General features: G+C 28.9%; 1 non-coding gene across 1 annotated transcript; it reads right to left on the bottom strand.

Moving 5' to 3' along the window:
- Positions 1 to 15,838: 15,838 nt before the first annotated feature.
- Positions 15,839 to 15,945, bottom strand: LOC139850951 (small nucleolar RNA R71). The gene has a single exon (XR_011760323.1). It is a non-coding gene; the product is annotated as a small nucleolar RNA R71 (small nucleolar RNA).
- Positions 15,946 to 18,170: the final 2,225 nt, after the last annotated feature.

Genomic DNA, 18,170 nt, shown 5'->3' with positions numbered 1-18,170 from the left:
TTGTTTGGCAGTGTGCTTGTGTTAAGGTTTTAGCGATTTTTCAGTTTGAGCTCTGACAATAATTTGTAGTCGTTATGTTGATGTGGGGTTTCATTATTTGGATTAAGTGTTCATTTCTTGTCATTTACAAGCAACCTAGGTCTGCGTTTTGCTGCGGAACACGAAATGTAGCAATCTTTTGTTAGTCGATCATATGTTAAAAGTATTACGAATAAAAGTAATAGAGTACATATATGTACGTGTACAAAAATATTATTTAAGGATTATGTAAAAAAATAACATTACCATTGTGAAGAAATATGGAAAAAAACATTACCCTTTATATTAAATATTAGTAAAAAAATTAATAATCTTAAAAAGGAAAACGTCTTAAAAAGATAAGATAATTTTTTTTTGGGTTAAGTTTTCAATATGCAAAAATATTACTTTAAAAGCTAAGTGACATATATATATATATATATATATATATATATATATATATATATATATATATATATATATATATATATATATATATATATATATATATATACACACACACACACACACAACAACCACAACAACAACAACAACAACAACAACAACAACAACAACAACAACAACAACAACAACATGCCCAATCCCACATACGTGAGGTATGGGAAGTTGAGGCGTAGACAACCCTTCCTCTATCCTAGAATAAAGAGAAATCATTTCTCCACCCCGAGTGAAACACTCACAAGAGTAGAGAAAGTCCTCCCTCTCTCTGTTCGACGGATAAAGAGATTACTTCCAATAGGACCTCCGGCTCAAAAAGTTGTAGAAAATAATAATAATAATAATAATAATAATAATAATAATAATAATAATAATAATAATAATAATAATAATAATAATAATAATAATAATAATAATAATAATAATATAAAAAAACAAACTAAAAATGAATAAAGTAAATAATTTAAATAAATAGAGATAAATAAATAAATAAAAAGTAATAAAATCGAGACGCCATAAAAATGGTAAGAGCGAGTTTTCATGGGTTTTAAATCAAGCCTGAAGTTCAATATAGCCTCTAAGCGGCGGTCATAGGCTTATACATACATACATATATATATATATATATATATATATATATATATATATATATATATATATATATATATATATATATATATATATATATATATATATATATATATATATATATATATATATATATATATAGGGGCAGGATCAATGGAGAAGTAACCAATCGGGGGGAAGCGGAGGGAAGCAAAAAAAAAAAAATTTTTTCGTTTTTTTGGAATTTTTTTTTCCGGCATCAAGATCACACAAAAATATGAACATTTAGAAGAGACACTTCGTGATGAATGTTATTATTTAGGCAGGAAAACGATCGACAAAAATAACATTCAAGATAATATTGTTCGTGAAGAATATGAACGTTTTTTTTTCATGTTATGTGAAGTAAAAATTTAGCCCGATTTAGAGTTTAGGTTTTAGGGTTTAGGGTTTAGGGTTTGGTATTTTAGGTTTATTCCATAAACCGAAAACACCAAACCCTAAACCCTAAACCCTAAACCCTAAACTCTAAACCGTTCGTGTTAAAAACTCAATCTAAATCCTAAATCTAAACCCTAAACCCTAAATTTCTAAACCCTAATATCTAAACCCTATAAACCCTAATATCTAAACCCTAATATCTAAAACCTCAATATACGCTCTAAAAACGCGATAATTGTTATATATTACTTCTTCGAGCGTTTTCCCGCCAAAATAAAAAAATTTATCACAAAGTGTCTCTACTAAGTGTTCATATTTTCATCTCATCTATAATGTTCGTGAACAAAGTTTTTTCAAAAAACGAAGAAAAAAAAAGTTTTTGCTTCCCCCCGATTGGTTACTTCCCTCTTGATCCTACCCCTATATATATATATATATATATATATATATATATATATATATATATATATATATATATATATATATATATATATATATATATATATATATATATATATATAGTGGTAGGATCAAGAGGGAAGTAACCAATCGGGGGGAAACGGGGGGAAACAATTTTTTTTTTTCGTTTTTTGAAAAACTTTATTCACGAACATTATAGATTGGATGAAAATATGAACATTTAATAAAGATACTTTGTGATAAATGTTTTTATTTTGGCGGAAAAACGTTCGAAGAAGTAATATATAACAATAATCGTGTTTTTCGAGCGTATGTTGAGGTTTTAGATATTAGGGTTTATTGAGTTTAGGGTTTAGGGTTTAGATTTAGGATTTAGGTTGAGTTTTTAGCACGAACGGTTTAGAGTTTAGGGTTTAGGGTTTAAGGTTTGGTGTTTTCGGTTTATGGAATAAACCCAAAACACCAAACCCTAAACCCTAAACTCTAAATCGGGCTAAATTTTACTTCACAAAACATGAAAAAAACGTTAACATTCTTCACGAACAATATTATCTTGAATGTTATTTTTGTCGATCGTTTTTCCGCCAAAATAATAACATTCATCACGAAGTGTCTTTTTAAATGTTCATATTTTCGTGTGATCTTAATTCCTGAAAAAAATTCAAAAAAAAAAATATTGCTTCCCCCGATTGGTTACTTCCCCATATATATATATATATATATATATATATATATATATATATATATATATATATATATATATATATATATATATATATATATATATATATAAGTAAAACAAATTAGAAAAAAAATAAAGAAAAGGAAAGAAAAATACATATGAGTATGAACATACATCTAGAATTTCCAACTCATATATATATATATATATATATATATATATATATATATATATATATATATATATATATATATATATATATATATATATAAAAGTAAAAAAATTAGAATAAAACAAACAAAAGGAAAGAAAAATTCCAATGAGTATGAACATACATCTAGAATTTCTAACTCTCTTGTAATCCAATCATATGGCTTGAAAATTACACCATTTAGTAGATGTATTAATATTAAAGTATGTTTTTATTGTCAAAAAATATTAATAAAAACAATTGCTTTTCAATTTTGATTTTTTTAACGGCTATTTAGATATCATCCAGAGGGGACTGAACCACATTTGCGATCATTGTCACCCACGCACGTTATGGAGGAAACCCACCCGAAAATCAGGAAGGGGTAACCCCCGAGCAGATTTAAACTCGGGAAATCCTCAAAGTTTGTGATGTGGTAAATCTAACCTATAAATTAAACTAGAAAATATATTATCAATTAAGACACAAATTGACAACTATCCTACTCATGCACTAATAGATTAATGGCAAATCCAGTTCATACCACAATGTGAGTTGAATTAAGAATTTAATACTATTATTCTAAGTAAATCGGGAGTTTTAAGTTGAAATTAACTAATGACACGAAAAGTAAGTAAACCAGATTTCATATTAAACAAGGGTATCAACATTCAATCAATTACCTTGACTATGATAGTTTGTTAAACCCGTTATAATAATTGATACAGTGGCAAGACTACAATTATCTATCGACTCTCACAGTTTCTTAACAAGTAATTAACCTAGAATCTGTCACTATTCTAAATACAAGATAATTCACCACAATTGTAACCTAGGCGGTTATCCTGCACTAAATTACGAATGTTAAAATAAAAGTGCATCCTAATTAAGTTCTACTATTGTAAACTAAGGAAACGCTGTTTTCCCGCATGTACACAATTAATCAACTTCAAAGTACTCAAGATTATAATCCAATTTTAGATTAATTCGGTGTCCATGTTTAACCTCACAATTAATTTAGCTCATTAATAGTTAATATTTCTAACATCTACTTATAATGGTGTCCAGCATATAACTTAAGGAATCCTAAATTATTTATCAATAATCTAGAAACGTTCATTCATCACGTTTACTATTGTTAACCTAACTATCAGACTTGCAATAAAACTAATTATCATGCATAAGTAACAGTAGTTCTTCAATCAACATATTCAAGAGCAATTAATCAATTATACAAAAAGCTTAAGATAAACAATCCATCAATAACGGTTCAATAACGGTGCAAAAGATAGATAACCACAAAGATAAACAATTCATAATCATTGTAATAATCAAAAGAGTAAAATTGTAACATCCCGAATTTTTATCATTATTAAAAATGATACATCTATAGATGAGTTTCAATGATATATAAATCATAATTGCTCTTTTGTGTTTGTTTTTCTAATAAAATAATAATAAAAGAAGAATTATTGAGTTTGTAAGTTAAATGTATTCAAGGACTATGAATGCAAAGTTAATGAAAGGACTTTCATTAATATTTATGGTAGAGAGGGTAGAAAATGTAATAAAGCCATAGTTCATTTAATTTATATCTGAAATGAAAGGAAGAAATGAATCAGTTGAAAAAAAAATTAAAATCCCAGAGTATGTATGTGCGTGTGTCGTGTTTGAGAAGGGGAAAAGGGGGAGAACCCAAATTAAGGCTTGAATCTTACATGCAACTTTATATTCAAGAATTAGAGACAATTTCTTCAAGTATACTACCCTTTAATTCATTATCATCTTCTCTAATGTGTGAAATTAGGGATTTCTTAAGAAACCTAGACACTCAAGGTATGTATCTTGTTGAAATTGGATGCAATTGATGAATGACTCATGCTTAGTTATTGTTTCTATATGTTGAGTATATCATGATAATATTCAAAAACGAATTTATGTGATGTTAAGATGCAAGTTTATGTATAAACTTGCTTTAAGAACTTATGTAATGAAAATGGTGAATTTGATGTTGCTAGTAGTCAAAATCAGTTTCTGCATACTAGGTGTTTGATGAAATGCCTCAATGAAGGTAATTGTGAGATTTTGACAAAATTGTATGAAAATATTTATGTTTTGAGTTGTTGGAGTCGTTATATGGTACTTGTTGTTAAGAATGAAAGTCAAGAGATGTTATTAAGAAATGTTGATGTTTAAAGTTAATCTTTAAAGTTAACAAGGGGTGAATGAATTGGGAATACCATATGTATTGTTACTCAACAAAGTTTAATGCTGTTTTGATCTAAAAATAGTCGAGAATTGTGGTATTGTATGAAAATCGGATAAATTAATGAATGGAAAGAATAATGAACCTGAAAGAATGTGATTTCAAGAATAAAGTGTGTTAAAGAATTTACTATAAAGAATGATATTGAATTAAGGGGTAAGAACGAGTAAGTTTGCATTTGTTGTGCAAAAGTTACCTACCTGAGTTAAGATAGACATAAATGAATGATTATGTGTTAAGCAAGTAACTAACATGATTAGCATTGTTATTAGGAGCTAACCAAGAGAAGGAAAGTGGCCAAACTTGCAAAAGAGACCAATGTGAGTTTCATAAGTAGGATCATATACTAATTAATGTGTTAATTTTGTATTCGATATTATGATGTGTTTTTCGTTAGGTTCATGAATATTATGGTTGAGTAGAACAAGTATTTTGTTTACGTTAAGTTAATAAGTTAAAGATTTTGATGAAGTTAATTTTATTAGTTTACGTTATGGTTGCTAATGGCTAGTTAGCGATGAATATGGTAGATGATATTATGATGTGTTAAGTTTGCTAATTCAATTTCAAAATGTTAAAGAAGTCTTTAAAGAATTTTATAGTAAAGGAATACGGGTAGAGTGACGAGATATGAGTCCATGATAGATCAATGAAGAAGGAATTTCACTTGGACAAGCCGATCATGAGGCCACAACAGGTAAGTAGGGATGCACATGTATATATACGAGTACGCAAGGTAAGTATTATGTGATTGATGATTTACAATTATTGTAAAGTTCTTTTTATGAATGTAATATGTTGTAGATATGTGTTGTTATGATGTCTAAGTGATGCAGAGTATGATGTGTTCATGAAGCAAGGACTTACAAACCCTTCTAAAGAGATTAGCCGCCAAGAAGATGGGTTACGAAGGATAATTGTTGCTATTTATAGTGTACCAAGTTTACGGACACTTATTCTTGAACTCTCTATGTTACTCACTAAGCATTGAGCTTACCCATATTCATTGTTGTTATGTATATAGGTACTTGAAAAGCGGAAAGGGATTATAAAGTGGACTTGCACGAATGTATTGGGTCAAGTGAAGAAAATGGATCTTGCAAGTTCCTAAAGGTATATAGCAAGTGTCCAGGAAGTAGCGATTTTGCAAGGAATTTAAGTAAGAAGCTGGCTCAAGTAAGTGAAAGCAACTTTTTTAAATCTTTCTTTATTATGATGATCTATGTTTTTTGAAGGCGTATGATCATGTGTAATGACCCGTCCTAATCCACCTGGACGAAGTCTTCAACAACTGGTTCCATTGCGAGGTACAGACCTCTATATGTCTTGAACGACTCCATGTAATATCTTTAAAATGATCAAATGCACAGCGGAAGACTTAATTCGTACCTGAGAATAAACATGCTTAAAAGTGTCAACCAAAAGGTTGGTGAGTTCATAGGTTTATCATATCAATCATTTCAATATATTAATAGACCACAAGATTTCCATTTATAAATATATGTACACTCGCAAGTGTATAAAATCGTTCTGCTTATGTTGAGGCCTCAGTAACCAACCTTAACAATAATATGATAAGTCATCTTCGCAAAGATGGATATGTACACTCGCAAGTGTATAAATAATCCTCGAAGTACTAAACATCCGCGCACTAGCTCTTATGTCTAGTGCAGCCTACAGGATGGGGGTGTTAAGCTCGATAGATCTATCTTTAGGATTCGCGCTTACATGCTCTTATAACATGTAATTAAATTACCTAGCACATCAATCCGCAGAATATCATTTTTAATCACTTGTCTCTATTTCGTAAAGCATTTATAAAAGCAGCGCATGTATTCTCAGCCTAAAATTATATATTACAAAAGCAATTAAAAAGGGAGCAAATGAAACTCACTATACTGTATTTTGTAGTAAAAATACATATGACGTCATTGAACAAGTGTAGGGTTGGCCTCGGATTCACGAACCTATATCATTTGTATTTTCATTAATACATATAACCGTACTCGAACAATTTCATATACTATCTCTTTATATATTATCTGTTTAATTTGTATATATATATATATATATATATATATATATATATATATATATATATATATTTGTAAATGATTATTACATATATAGTTATATATTTATGTTTTATATATATTTAAAATGATTAATATCTATATATTTAATTATATTAATATAACTATATATATATTTATATGGTTAGTATTATATCTAAAATTCATTGGTTTGTTATATATATAAGTATTTATGTAAATAATGTTAATATGTTTTATATATAGGTATATAAACTATTAGTACAATTATAATATATATGTTAGGTCAAAATATTATCTGTAACAAAAATGATAGTTTTAAAAATTATGATTTACTAATAATAATAACGATATTGTAAAAAAAATACTTACGTTAATAATAGCACTAAAATGATAAGTTAATGATCATAATAATAATAATATTATTCATAGTTATGTCAATAGTCATAATACTAATAATAAATGATAAGTAATGATTTTATTACTAATACCTTTGTTGATAATAACCATAATAATACTATCAATTTATAAAATGATACTAATAATAATATTTATAATGATAAATTGTATATGTTCATAATAATGATAATAGTAATAATAATGATCATAATTATAATAACAATAATACATATGTAATATTAGTAGTAATAATATCAATAATACTTATAACAATACTAATGATAATTATAATACTTTTAGATATAATGATAATGATAATAATTATAACCTTAATAATAACAATAATAATAAATGTTCATAAATCTTGTATTAGTAATAATAACAATACTATTAATTATAATTATATTACTAATAACAATAACAATAATAATAATCATGGTAATAGCAATAATAATAATAGTAAATGAGAGTAACTACCTCGTACAGAAAAATTTCCAAAAAAAGACTGCCTACACCCAGGCTAGAACCCGTGACCTCACGTTTACCCTACACGTACCCAAACCATCTCACTGCTTTTACTTTTCTGTTATAAACCATAAACCGTTTTTATTTAACCCATTTCTGCTGTTCTTCATCTTCTCCCACATTTAAATCGATCAGTGGTCAAGATACATTAGCAACAAATTACTGATTAAGTTTTTGTATTTAAACCTAATACAGAGGTGACTGATATGGATTTAAATTAATTAAAAACCACTAAAAATATATGAACACCCTTGCTGCTGTACTGGTCACGGTTTAAAAAAAAAAATTTAATATAGTGATTTTTATTTTGAAATCGTTTTGGAAAAATGTTACAACACAAAGTAAGTTTCAAATCACTCATATGATCTATTGAAGTCGTCAATTTGAGTGAAATCACAACGGAAGACACGAATTTGATTATAGAACATTAGTTGACTTTTAGAAACCTAAAACTTTAACTCAGGAATTCGTTCTTGTTTTGAAGAATTGGAATTGGATACCTTGCACTTAGTTTGAGTGAAAGAATCCTAAGGACACTACATTTACACATTTTGAAATAACGTTTGAAATATAATTATGGTGAAAAAGTGAGAAGAACAGAGCCGACTCTTTTCTGTTCTATCTTTTCTGTTTTTGGATTCTGAATTTGCAAGAGTAGAGATAAATGTGATGATTATTCGAATGAGTTTTACACAATCAGAGATATTCGATTGATATATGGCTGAAGAAGTCGTCGACAGGTTCAATCAATAAAGAAGTAGAAACAAAATAAAAATAAAAAAAATGCTGAACAGATACGTACTGAGTCTGATCTGATTCCAATTTATAAAGGAACAAAAGAAATATGTTAAAACAGATAGAGACTAGTAACGGCATTTGTTAGTATCTGGAGCTAAATAACAAGATCATAGTCAAAAGCTAAATATGATAATGATATGGAATATTTATATCTGTTATTATCATTTATTAATAAATATAAACTTAATAATAATATTGTTATTAATAATTATATTAATAATAACTAATAATAATAATACTAGTATTAAAGACACTGATAATAATAATAAATAATACTTATAATAATAATAAATAGTGTCACAAATTACATGTATCATATAATACTAATATTAATATTTATGTTTTTAATGAAAGTAAATATAGCAACCATGTTTTATTTTTGCCATTACATGTATTAATATTATATATTATGAATTATGTAATGTCATAATATATATACATTGAATATTTAATTTTTATATGTATAATAGTATTCATACAATCAATAATTTTGTATCTCGGTCATATATATATATATATATATATATATATATATATATATATATATATATATATATATATATATATATATATATATATATATATATATATATATATATATATATATATATATATATATATATATTTATACTACTTACATATTTAATTATATTTAAAATATCAGGTAAATAATATATTAACAATAATAATAATAATGAAAGTAATCAAACTAATATTAATATACAAATTATATTCAAACCTGTAATTTAATGTAATACCATTTATTATTTACGTAATATTATATTATGTGATGCCATTTACTGAATAGTTAATAGAAATCTTATATAGATTCATAATAACATATATATATATATATATATATATATATATATATATATATATATATATATATATATATAATTATTTTAATAGTAGCTTAATTATCCTAATCATTACATTCTAATTAATTAAAGTACTCTTTATTAAATCATAATATTATATATTCTTTTATTTATATTTATATACTATGTATACATATTTATTTACAAATAATTGTTCGTGAATCGTCGGGATTTGATCGAGGTTCAAATGATTACATAAACAAAATTCAAGGTTTTTGAGACTTCAACATTACAGACTTTGTTATCGTATCGAAATCATATAAGAATAAAGTTTAAATTTGGTCGGAAATTCTCGGGTCGTCACAGTACCTACCCGTTAAAGAAATTTCGTCCCGAAATTTGAGTGAGGTGGTCATGGCTAACAATAAAAATGTTTTCATGACGAATATGAGTTGATAAATAGAGTTTTATCATCATTGAGGTAATATGGATAAAACAATTCAATTATTCGAAGAGTACGAGTGAAGCTATTACAACAGAGTGAAAATGAGTAAATGAAAATTTGACTTAACCGGTGACGTAGTCACGGTTGATTTTCGGAATTCGAGGGATTTAGAGAAAATCATCGAGATATGAAAGATTTAATTCTTCGACGAATAAGGAAATTAAGATCTCCATAATTAAATATAACGATCTATCTCGATTACTCTGTCTGATACTTCCATTATAAATTAAGCTCTTCCGTTCCATTTCACCATTCCTATACTTTCTTTCTTAGTTCATACATCCAAAAGATTGTGAAAATGCTTAACCCCGTTCTAATCCTTGATATTTTTCTAATTTATCATTTCTGTTATTCTTCTTTTCAATCTTCCACCAGAAAAATCTGTTTATTTCTACTATTACCTTGGGGTGATACTATTCTTAATTATACCGTGTCTTTATATTGCTATTCGTATTAAAATCCACGGTTTGTAACCTTCGTGTTGTTATTGGGCCTTATATTTTCTCTTATATTTTGGAGCTCTTTGCCTTTTTATTCTCTTCTCGAGCTCTAGTAAAGCGAGTAATGGTCCAGAATTCGTAAGTATGAAGTTTTGAATGAACATCATGTTCTAAATAGGAAAGAATGTATTAGCACGATTTGATTTGTCAAATTACCAAAATAGAAGATAAAGGTAGAACTATCAAGAATTATGTTCTTGATATGTTTATAGATTAGATGGAATGTAAGAGTTGTGTAACATGGTACATGATGACGGTAGGGTCTGTGCATCATCACGTTTCATTAGAAACTCAGCATGACTTACTGTAATATAATCACGTTGATCAAGTGTCATTATATTATACTAACTCATGCATCAGTTTCCAACACTACTTCAAAATCATTCATATTTCAAACTCGAATTTTTAAACAAATTTAGAAACTAAAGTAGTTTCCTTTATGATGTAATATAGATAGCACGAAGTGATAAATAATTTCGGACGAGAATATTTATTAAAATATCTTCAGAAATATCGAAGATATTTATGATGATATTTTGGAATTTTTAAGTTCGAAGGTTGATGTAGAAAAATTTTTCCGCACGATTTTAACATGACTTCGGAGCAAGATATTCTCTAAAGATTTCATCGGATCCAGAATTATCTGGATTCTTTGAATATAGGGTATAGTCCTTGTATTTGTCCTTGGTCTCCTTCGTGGTTAGCTCAATTCGTTTTCCAGTTCCAACTTTTCTGAGCTTTTCCAACGTATCCTTCTTTACCATCAACTTCTGACTGTTACGGTCATTTACGGTTGTCTACAGTTTCTGTTACTTCATTCAACTTTTCAATATTCAGAGTATTGATTTGTAGACTGAATGCTCTTCAAAATTTCAGAATGGAAGATCATAATTCTATGAGATAAATGTTATATGTATACATATAACTGTTGATGTAGATATGCTGTGAGTTTTCAAAGTACTAATTGTTGATCCCGGTAATTGGTATGGCATTTCTCGTTACAAGATGCGGATGAGTATATGATAGGGTTTCAATGAATAAATATAATGATTTATCGGAGAGATTTAAACCAAGAAGCAATGAGATTACTGGTACGTCTGCTGGTAACATGGTAGAATATGAAAGGTTCTACAGTAACAATAAATGAGCATGCATATTGATAATGCTAAAAACAAACATATATTTCATAGCATTATCCCTCAAGAAAGACAAGCTTTTAGTTGCAACTGTTCTATTTACAAGTGATATTCGTTTAAATAATAAAAGGTGAAGACAAAAGACAGATTCGACAAATTGAAGACGCAAACGACCAAAAAGCTCAAAAGTACAAAATACAATCAAAGTGGTTCCAATTATTGATGAGAAACGTCTCAAAATTACAAGAGTACAAGTCGCAAAACGCAAAATACAAGATATTAAATTGTACGCAAGGACGTTCGAAAATCCGGAACCGGGACCAGAGTCAACTCTCAACGCTCGACACAACGGACTAAAAATTAAAAGTCAACTATGCACATGAATATAATATAATATATAATTAATTCTTAAAATTAATATATATATTATATTATATTATAAAAACCGTCGGCAGAAAAAACCAAGACATGTGAGCCTCTCCAGCTGGCCATGCGATCGCATGGCCTAGAGGAGCAAAGCTCATGCGATCGCATGAGCCCCTGTAGCAGCTGACATGCCTATAAAAATCGCGTTTTTGGTGAACATCAAACACATCTTTTTCTTCTTCCTTCATACGTAATATATATATATATATATATATATATATATATATATATATATATATATATATATATATATATTATAATTTTAATTTTAATTTTAATTTCTAATAATAAGGTTATGTTAGCGAATGTTGTAAGGGTGTAAGTCGAAATTCTGTCCGTGTAACGCTACGCTATTTTTAATCATTGTAAGTTATGTTCAACCTTTTTAATTTAATGTCTCGTAGCTAAGTTATTATTATGCTTATTTAATACCGAAGTAATCATGATGTTAGGCTAATTACTAAAATTGGGTAATTGGGCTTTGTACCATAATTGGGGTTTGGACAAAAGAACGACACTTGTGGAAATTAGACTATGGGCTATTAATGGGCTTTATATTTGTTTAACTAAATGATAGTTTGTTAATTTTAATATAAAGATTTACAATTGAACGTACCTATAAATAACCATATACACTCGATCGGACACCATGGGCGGGATATTTATATGTACGAATAATCGTTCATTTAACCGGACACGGGAATGGATTAATAGTCTATGGAATTATTAAAACAGGGGTGAAAATATGTACAAGGACACTTGGCATAATTGATAACAAAGTATTAAAACCTTGGGTTACACGCAGTCGATATCCTGGTGTAATTATTAAACAAAGTATTAAAACCTTGTTACAGTTTAAGTCCCCAATTAGTTGGAATATTTGACTTCGGGTATAAGGATAATTTGACGAGGACACTCGCACTTTATATTTATGACTGATGGACTGTTATGGACAAAAACCAGACGGACATATTAAATAATCCAGGACAAAGGACAATTAACCCATGGGAATAAACTAAAATCAACACGTCAAACATCATGATTACGGAAGTTTAAATAAGCATAATTCCTTTATTTTCATATTTAATTGCACTTCTAATTATCGCTCTTTTATTTATTGTCATTGTATTTAATTGCACTTATAATTATCGTACTTTTTAATTATCGCACTTTTATTTATCGCAATTTTATTATCGTTATTTACTTTACGCTTTAAATTAAGTCTTTTATTTATTTAATATTTTACATTTGGTTTTAACTGCGACTAAAGTTTTAAAATCGACAAACCGGTCATTAAACGGTAAAAACCCCTTTTTATAATAATAATATTACTTATATATATATTTGTATTTTTATAAATTAAAACTAATATAGCGTTAAGCTTGTTTAATTTTCCCTGTAGAACGAACCGGACTTACTAAAAACTACACTACTGTACGATTAGGTATACTGCCTATAAGTGTTGTAGCAAGGTTTAGGTATATCCATTCTATAAATAAAAAAATATCTTGTGTAAAATTGTATCGTATTTAATAGTTTTTCCTAGTAAAACATAAGCTATTTCATATACACCTCGCATAACATCAAGTATTTTTGGCGCCGCTGCCGGGGAACATTCCTGCTTAAACGCCGGAAGAGCAACGCTATAAAAATTTTTTTATTAATTTTTAGTTTCCTTTTGTAAAAATACGTTTTTGTAAAAATACGTTTTAAATTGCAAAAATATAAAAAGAAAAACAAAAATATAAATATTTTTAAAAGTTTGTTAAATATATAAGTTCTATAAAAGTTTCTTTATCTTTATTTTATAAAAATATAAGTTTTATTTAATTTATATAAATATATTATAAATATATAAATCATTAAAATAGAAAAAAAAATATAAAAACTCTCGGCCTGGTACTGTAGCAGCCCAGACCGTGGCCCAAAAACCTAGCTCATGTGATCGCATGAGTCCGAAGGCAAAAACTCATGCGATCGCATGAGGTCTTCTGACAGGCCACAAACAACCCTAATTCAGCATTAATTACGGTGTATATTTAATTATTATTATAAAACCCTAATTAGGTTATAATTAATTTATTATTTAGTTTTAGTTTTTATTTAATTTGTAATTTAAGTTATAGTTAGTTTAATTAAATTATAAAATTAATAGTTTTATAAAATAAATAATATAAAAATAATATTTTTATAAACATTGTACTTTTTACAACTTTAAGTATATTTTTATATTTTGTCCCTTTTTATTCGTTTTAGCGTATTTTTTGTATTTTTCGCTCATATTTAGTTTTAAGTCATAGTTCTTACCATAGTATTTTTATTTCTAGATTTTTAGGCTTTGCCGTAAAATCCCTTAAGTGCTTTTTCTTTAGACTAAGATTTAGGTGCTTTAGAATTTTGCGACGCCTTTTTAAGTTTTAGTACCTTTTTAAGTTATTGCCATTTGGGATATAGTATTTCTTTTAAGCTTTAATATTTTTAGACTCAACTTTTAATTTTTAGTTTTTAGTTCCTTTTTAAGTTTCGACGCGCTACTTTCTTATTTTTATTTTTCGACGCCTATTATTTTCCAATCTTTTATTTTTCGACGTTTTTCGACGCGCTCTTTTTCTTTCTTATTTCTCGCCATTCTAGTTTTAGGACTTAGATTTTATTTTCTACTTCTTCTCTAAATTTCTTTAAATTACGAAAATTTATTTTAAGCTGTTAAATTGATAGACATCAAAATTTTCTGGTTCGTAGTAATAGTTGGAATTGTACGTGGACCGGGTTATTGGAGCCAAACAGTACTCAATTATATTGAGACCAAACGAATCCTGCCCCTCTGCTGCATCTTTTGGCTATTCGAAACATGGGCAAAATCAGAAAAGTCTATTAATTTGATAACTTATATAATTTTTCTTATTTTTATAACTAATAGGATATTCAGTGAATGCACCGAGCAAAACGTTCACCACCTTTTGTACGTTCACCACGTGTAACTCGATCAAGACATCTAGCAAATATTGTCGCCGTTGATTTTTCTTTAGAATCGTTATCCAGTCGACCAAGTACTCCAATACAAATTTTCGATAATCCATTTTTTGAACCCGACCTCACAACTGAGAATCCGGAGAATATTCAGGGACGATTCATAGATCCTGAACCACTAATCTTTTCTCCGGAACTACCAATCATTCAAACGTAGATTGTCGAGGAACGAACCATTAAATCAGAATCCTCTAGTGATTCAGATTCAACAAATTCAATCATGGAGAATCTGGAACCTCTAAGTATGGAAGACCGAATGCGAGCTAAACGCACTGGCCAAGGTCGCGCAATTACTCAACCAGACATTAATGCGCCAGATTATGAAATCAAATGACAAATTCTACACATGGTGACTAATCAATGCCAATTTAGTGGTGCGCCGAAGGAAGATCCAAATGAACATTTTCGTACATTTAATAGGATCTGCACTCTATTTAAAATAAGAGAAGTTGAAGATGAACAGATATATCTCATGTTATTTCCCTGGACATTAAAGGGAGAAGCCAAAGATTGGTTAGAATCGTTACCTGAAGGAGCGATTGATACATGGGACGTTTTAGTTGAAAAATTTCTTAAACAATTCTTTCCGGCATCTAAAGCCGTGAGACTTCAAGGAGAAATTGTTACGTTCACACAGAAGCCAAATGAAACTCTATATGAGGCTTGGACAAGATTTGAAAAGTTATTAAGAGGATGTCCGCAACATGGTTTAGACACCTGTCAAATAGTACAAATATTCTACCAAGGATGCGACATCACTACAAGAAAAGACATCGATATAGCAGCTGGTGGTTCTATTATGAAGAAAACCGCAACTGATGCTTACAAAATTATTGATAACACTGCTTCCCACTCACATGAGTGGCACCAAGAAAAATATATCGTTAGATCATCTAAAGCAGCTAGAGCCGATTCTAGCCACGACTTAGATTCCATTTCTGCAAAGATAGATGCTGTCGAGAGACGAATGGAAAAGATGGCTAAAGATATTCACTCAATACGAATTAGTTGTGAGCAGTGTGGAGGACCACATTTGACAAAAGATTGTCTTAGTATTGAACTAACAATGGAATAAAGAGAGAATGTTTCATATCTAAACCAAAGGCCTGGAAATAATTATCAGAATAATTATCAACCGCCAAGACCGATCTACAATCAAAATCAGAACTATAACCAAAATGTTCCATACAACAACCAACAAGGTCCAAATAATCAACAATTATCCAATAATACTTACAATCAGCAAAGACCTAATTTTCAAAACAAACCACCACAAACCGATGATAAAAATCCAAATTTAGAAGATATGATAACGAAGCTAGTTGAATCTCAAACACAGTTTTTCACATCTCAGAAACAAACCAATGAACAAAATGCTCAAGCATTTAGAAATCAACAAGCTTCTATTCAAAATTTGGAACAAGAAGTAAGTAACCTAGCAAGGTTAATAGGTGAAAGAAAACCGGAAAGTCTACCTAGTGATACAAATGCTAACCCCCGGAATGAAACAGCTAAAGCTATTACCACAAGAAGTGGTATTACACTTAAACCACCTGAAATACCTGTAATTTCTGATGACTCTATTCCTACTCCACAAGAACCAAAACCTGAACAAGATAAGGAAAAAGAACCGATAGTTGAAAAGGTTAATGAAGATAACACAATTAAGGCTAAACCTTATGTTAAACCATACCAACCACCACTTCCTTACCCAAGTAAAATGAGAAAAGAGAGACTTGAAGCCGAGCAATCTAAATTCTTGGATAAGTTTAAACAAATAAATGTAAATCTTCCTTTCATTGATGTGATTTCAGGAATGCCTAGATATGCTAAATTTCTGAAAGATCTAATTACAAATAGAAAGAAAATGGAAGAACTCTCAGCTGTTAGTATGAATGCTAATTGTTCTGCAGTGCTGTTGAATAAGATACCAGAAAAATTATCTGATCCAGGAAGTTTCACAATTCCATGTTTTCTGGGTAGTCTTAGTTCAATAGAAGCATTGGCAGACTTAGGTGCTAGTATAAATTTAATGCCGTATTCATTATACGCTAAACTAGACCTTCTATACAACTAGCCGATAGATCAGTAAAATATCCTAGAGGGATAATGGAGAACATGCTAGTTAAAGTTGGTACTTTAGTATTTCCAGTCGATTTTGTTATTCTGGACACGGAAGAAGATTCTCGAGTACCTCTCATATTAGGAAGACCATTCTTAAACACGGCCAAAGCCATAATAGACGTGTTTAGTAAGAAACTGACCCTAAGTATAGAGGACGAGAGTGTTACCTTTTCAGTTGATAGAGCAATGCAATAACTGCAATCTGTAGATGATACATGTTATTATATTCAAACTATAGATTCACATGCAGAATTATTAGAAGAATTTCCAGAATTACAAGGAACAGGAGAATGTTCTTTAGGAGAAGGAACTGAACCAATTGATGAAACTGAAATGTTAGCTACACTTATGGCTAATGGATATGAACCAACAACAGAAGAAATTCAATTGCTAAAAGAGGAAGACAGATATCGATATAAATCATCGATAGAAGAACCACCGACATTAGAGTTAAAGTCACTTCCAAACCATTTGGAATATGCTTATTTACATGGTGAATCTGAATTACCTGTAATCATATCGTCTTCTCTTACTGAAAATGAAAAATCTCAGCTCATTTCTGTGCTAAAAGCTCATAAACCAGCTATTGCATGGAAAATTCATGATATTAAAGGAATAAGTCCTTCGTATTGCACACATAAAATCCTTATGGAAGAAGGTCATAAAACGTATGTGCAACGTCAATGAAGACTAAATCCTAATATGCAAGATGTTGTTAAGAAAGAAATTATTAAACTGCTAGATGCAGGTTTAATTTATCCAATTTCTGATAGTCCATGGGTAAGCCCAGTTCAATGCGCACCTAAGAAAGG

This window comes from Rutidosis leptorrhynchoides, chromosome 5, assembly GCF_046630445.1.
Source record: "Rutidosis leptorrhynchoides isolate AG116_Rl617_1_P2 chromosome 5, CSIRO_AGI_Rlap_v1, whole genome shotgun sequence".
NCBI classification, from domain to species: Eukaryota; Viridiplantae; Streptophyta; class Magnoliopsida; order Asterales; family Asteraceae; genus Rutidosis; species Rutidosis leptorrhynchoides.
The sequence above is the reverse complement of the archived record's forward strand: the minus strand, read 5'-3'. Positions and strand labels throughout refer to the sequence as shown.